Source organism: Pinus tabuliformis, chromosome 4_1 (genome assembly GCF_031772625.1).
Source record: "Pinus tabuliformis cultivar Carrire ecotype Pingquan chromosome 4_1, CPIR1, whole genome shotgun sequence".
NCBI lineage: Eukaryota > Viridiplantae > Streptophyta > Pinopsida > Pinales > Pinaceae > Pinus > Pinus tabuliformis.
The window spans coordinates 87,502,747-87,508,746 of NC_142303.1; positions in this window are offsets into that span (position 1 = coordinate 87,502,747).

A 6,000-nucleotide genomic window follows, 5' to 3' on the forward strand; every position below is an offset into this window, starting at 1 on the left:
AATTGGTTGATCTGTACCTATGTTGACATCTTTTAGAGCTTCCTTGATCTGGAATTTATCCAGGATAAAGAATGAAAGGTATTACAGAATCATGTGCATGGATGTGCCTATGTTACTTATGCAACGGATCGATAAGATTTCTAGAATACATAGACACTGAGGCAATTCAGAGAAAACATAACAGTCAAACATGTAAACAAAACATGTTTAATAAGGAGTTCACCCAATGCTCCTGGGCTATGTCTCCTAGTCCAGCCTTTTAATGGTGGCCTCTCTATTATGGTTCCAAGTAGAGTTTTTACAACAGTGAGCTTGATTCGAGACTCACTAAACAAAATGAAGTCAGTAGGAATGGAGTGCACAAACTCTCCTTACTGAAACTCGACCTCTAAGGGTCATAGTAGTATGACATGCCTATGCCGAGGAGTTTGCTTGAACCTCTCAAGCTTTCAATGGAGTACACAGACTTTCTGACTCTCTCTAGCTCTGTCTGGCTTGATGCTGCCTTCAGGTCAGCTCAGCTCCTACTCTTTGTTCTCTGCTATTCTCTTCTCTCTTGCCTCTCGGCTTTCTGCTTCCCTCTCTCTGTTCATTCATGACTTAAAGTCAATCTGCTTCATGGCTGTTCGTTTCCGCTACCCGGCTCTTTGGATCTCCAACATCTGTACGCTTGAATTTCCCTGCTCTACATCATCATCATTGTGTAACACTTCACAAAGAGGTGGACACCTATTTCCTCACGATCTGAGCATCAATTCTCTTTGAATGATCGTTATTTTCGTTGCTCTAAGATTGCACACGAAATTGACTCCTTTGCCACATCATCAGTCATGCCGGACCTCAAATCTTATGTGACACAGCCTATTTCTCTATCGAATCCAGTCATCCGTCGAATCATTTCTCTGTCGTTGATCTCGGGCCTCCAAATCCTACGGTCTTCGTCCATATCGGGCGGGTAAGTAGCATGAATTTTACCCGTCTGATGTGAGTAGTTTTCTCTCTCATCCGTTGATAGCGTGTCATCTAGTGTATGGCATCGGGCAGGACTCGATCGAACCCGCTTACCGCTTGAAACCCTTCCGATATCCTATCGGTTTTAGTGTGGGACCCACCTTCTGACGGAATTGGTGATTTCCATACAGTTTTATGCTTTTCTCGGGACCAGCGCTTAGGGGTTTTCCTTCATTGAGGGGGATGCCCTATGATAAGCGATTAGTGCATAATCACATATCAGAAAATACCGCTATTTATAGATTTGACCTCTCGTTTGTCAATTTGTGCCAACGCGCGGTTACCATGGGCCAACGGTCTACACGCTTTGACCAAGGGTCCTCGTTGCTCCATGCTGATCACAAATTGCCATTGTTTAGAGGTTATTTCTGGTAAGCTCAAAATCCATAAGGTTTTGAAACTTCAGCATGAGTTATTACAGAGTTCAGGAAACTTTAAGAGTGTTTAAGGATCCGATTCGGATCACGGCCTTCCCACTGAAAAAGCTTTTGGACCACCAAAAGTTGGTTTTCTTTCGCTTCCTCGCTTGCTCAATTTTTATCCATTTCACACTTCTTGGCTTTGAACCTTTGAGTCTGATTCTAAGGTACTCAACATCACCTTTGTAGTTCTTACCTTCTTGTCCAGAACTGTATCTTCCTGCAACTCATTAAGATATTCAGGTAACAGGTCATCAAAAGAAGGCAATTGACTCTGCTCTTCGGGATCTTTAATTAATGAAGGTTCAAATAGTCTCAAATTGTCTGCATTAACAACTTAGTAGATGTGCATGTAAGCTGGTAGATCAAGGCAAAAATCATTCTCACCAATTTTCTCAAGTATCTTGAAAGGTCCATACCTTATTGGCTTTAGCTTCTTACTTTCACCTTGCATTCTGTCTTTGTTGATATATAGCCAGACTTGGTCACCAACTTGGAAACTATGCTCCATCTGATGCTTGCCATGCCTTGCCTTGTACTTGGCTTGGCTCTTTTCCAGCTGTCCCTATACTACCTGGTGAATCTCTTGGATTGTTCAATGAACTTGGTTTCCTTGTCCACATTATTGTGTCCATCAACTGCTATGTCTTTACCAAAGACAAAATCCAAGGGAGACCTTGGTGTGAAACCCAAACAGGTCTCAAAAGGAGATCTCTGTGTAGAAGAATGTTTAGCTCAGTTGTAAGCATGTTGCACATAACATAAATGTTCATCCCAAAGTTTGGGATGCTTGCTGCAATAGCCTCTGAGCAACTAGATCACTGTCCTATTGACCACTTTTGTTTGGCAATTTGTTTGTGGATGAAAGGCTGTGATTTTCTTCAGTTTGATGTCCATCAGTTCCCACAGACTTGATCAAAACTTCCCAACAAATCGGGAATCTCAATCAGATACAATGGAAGTGGGTAATCCAAAATGAACCCATACGTGTTGGAAGAACAACTTTGCAGTTTGTTCAGCTGTAATCTATTTATTACAAGGTATCAAAATACACATTTTGCTAAACCTATCCACAACAACATATAAATAGTCATGACCTTTCCTAGATTTAGGCAATCCTCCAACAAATTCCATGGAAACACTTTCCCAAGGATGAGAAGGAACTGGTAGTGGAGTGTACAAGCCTAGTTTTCTTTTGTTGGGCTTGCTTTTAGCATACATGGTACACCCTCTTACATATCTAGAAATTGTCTCATTCATTTTTTTCCAATAACAAAATCTTTGTAGTTATGCAACTGTTTTACTTACACCAAAGTGACCTAATATTAGAGAAGTGTGTGTTTCTCAAATTATCTTTACTCTTTCAGTTTGTGGAATGCACAGCTTCCCAAAATTATACAAGAGTCGGTCCTTAACATGATAATCCAATTCTTCTACTCATTTTCCTTGACTTAAAGTTGCATATACATCGTTAAAATCTATATCTTGAGCATATTGTTCAATGTAGCACTCATGCAAAACTGAATTATGCTTCAGTATAGTGGATGCATTTATAATTGGTCTAGACAACATATTTGCAACTTTATTGTGTATGCCCTTTTTATATCTGATGACTAAATGAAACTGTTGTAGAAAACCCATCCATCTATAATGCCTTGATTGCTGCAACTTAGTTTGGGAGTGTAGATATTGAAGTGGTTGATGATCAGTATGTATAACTATCTCTTTGCCCATTAAGTAATGTTTCCACTTTTTCACACCCTGTACTAATGCATACAATTCTTTATCATATGTGGGATAGTTAACTACTGCAGAATTAAATGTCTCAGAATGATGACTGTCATGCGGAAAGAGTCGATTTTACGGACAAAACCGACCTCCCTAGAAGCAAAGGCTTTCTAGTGACAAACAAGACAAATAAACACTACCTTTCTCTAAACATGCATTGAGAATACAAGTAATCAAGTGATTGTAACATACCTTTAGTCCAACGCTTTGTAGTAGTCCAGCCTCGCTGATCCGGATGAGCTCCTCCTTCTCTTCGAAACCTGCATTCACTAATAAGCCAAAAGATTAAATATCACTTGATAAACTTATAAAATAACACATATTCATCATACGGACCAAGGAGTATATGAAACAAATCATGAATAACAATCTGTTGAGAAAAATGAGTTCATTTGTATTAAGTGGAAACAAAAGAAACCATTACAACCTGAGCCTTGGTGTTGTGCAGGTCCCTCCTAGGGTCCAGCAAGAGTTTTCCTTTACTTTGATCAGCTCACCCACTTCCAAATAAGGCTAGGAAAGGATGGGAATCTCTCCTCTCAAGCTTTACAAGGGAGTCCTAATTCCAGCAGCATCTACCCTTAGGAATGTTCAGCTTTCAACCTCCCCTTCTTCTGGCCCAATGCCTGTATTTATAGTGCTCTAGAGGAAGTTAATCAGGTCCACCATCAATGGGATAAGCCCCTCTTTGAATTGGATAGCTCCCCTCTTGATGGGATAAGTTCCTGTTTCATAGGGATACATGAACCATCTGGAGGCGCTCAATACACGTCAAACAAGCTTCTAGAATGCTCTAGAAATGACCACAAGTAACTTTTTTTGGAGTGAAACTTGCGCCTTTTGACCTTTACAGGAGTACGCACCCAGCCCTTTACAGATAGAGCGTACAAGTACGCAGGTATTGTGAACTCGAGGTGCATACACGCAGGTAAGGCTAAGAGAAACTGCGTACCCAGAGATATATAGATTTTTAAAGACTTTCTCTCTTTCTTGGAGTTTGACATGAAGAGCAGAGGTATGAGACTTGCCAAGGAGGATAGTATGACAGTTGATGGAGCCATACTAACTGCAAATAGTCATGGTGACAAATTTTAGTGTAACAGATTGCCCCATAAAGTGCGAAGCCTGTAGTAGATTAGGGTTTCATATCATCTAGGAAGGGTGAAGTACTTTATCATTTCAAGGATTATCTTGTGGAGAGCCCAGTCGGAACCTGCAAGTATTCAACACAAAATACATATATAAGATCATATCATCGCTGAGGTAGGCATTCCCATGCTCAGATTGAAAACTTTAACTAACAAACTAACTACTGCTCTGATACAGGAACGATTTTGCAGTACATCATAATCATAGACTTGTGTAGACACAGTATGGACGCATCCATATGTTTATAGTTGGTCTATTACACAGTGAATACAAAACTCCTCGCAGCCTAGATGGTGGAAACTAATCCAGGATCTTCATTTCTACTTCCCGAAATAGTACGATTCTATCCATGCGAATAAATGAGTTGATGTCGAACATGGTAGAAACCACTTGATTACCAGTCAATGATGTAAACTGTTAACAAGTGTGAGAGAGACCACCAGTGATGTCAATGGTTCTCAAAGTACCCAGTACAGTCCATGAGATGTGAATGAATGAGTTGATGTCGAACATTTCACGGAGTCCTTCGATCGAAAGTCAATGATGTAAACCGTCGTCAAAGGCGAGAAACCTGCCATTGATGCATGCAGATTTCAAGGTACTGACGATTTCTAGGTCATCTCTCTAGATAATGTGTTGATGTCGATAGAAAGCGACCCGTTGCAGGCAAGCCCACAACACGAAATCATAGATCAAGTTGAAGAAATGTAGCTGTAAGGACTGACTCAGGGATGGTCGAGATGGATGACGGGTATTTTGCAGATGAATGGTTTATTTGCAGTGACCTCTTGAACACATAACAACACGACAGATGGCTTGGTGACAATTGACCCAATAGTTAATACCCGGAACCGGTTTGAAGATTTTCAATGAAAAGTGTCGTGTTCAAGAGTGTTGATAAGGCTTCTTCTGAGACAAAGTATAACAAATAGGCTCATTTTCCTCTCTTTTCCCCCACCATTTCTGGCAAGTACCTCTTTATTTTTTACAAGCTTGAGGAGGATAACATTTGCTTGATTATAAGCTCATCCTTCGGATGAGTCCAACTTAGTTTTGATTCAAACCCTAAGAAGGAGTGGTCCGTTCCTGTTTGTAATCGAACAGGTCCTTTACTGTGAAATTTTAACGAGTCTAGTATAGGAGAAACTCGGCGTTTTTCAATTTTAGAGAGTCTGAAAAACTTAAGAAGACTCCAGGGTTGAACTTTTTCGTAAAGTTGTGTCTCCCAAGCCCGAAAAAGTATAAAATAATACTTGAGAGAACCGCTTGATCTTGCGACCAAGGAGTACTTTCATGATTAGTGTCTTTGACCTGAAAAGTAAAAAGCGATCAAGGACACGTTGTTTTATTTCCAATATCGAATTTGAAACGACAAAAATACGACAATCTTTTCCTGTTTTTACGGTCAAAAAAGGGCTATAAGGGGACCATCTTTTAATTCCGTTTTAACGAGTGTAAAAGAAACGCTCGGAAATCTTTTCATGTTTTAGGAGTCGAAAAAGGGCTTAAAATATGACTCTGAGGTTTCACTTTTTCGTAAGTTTTAACGAGTTCGAAAAAATAATAAAAATGTACTCATGGTTTTCACTTTTTCATAAATTTTAATGAGTTCGAAAAAGGGATAAAAATGTAC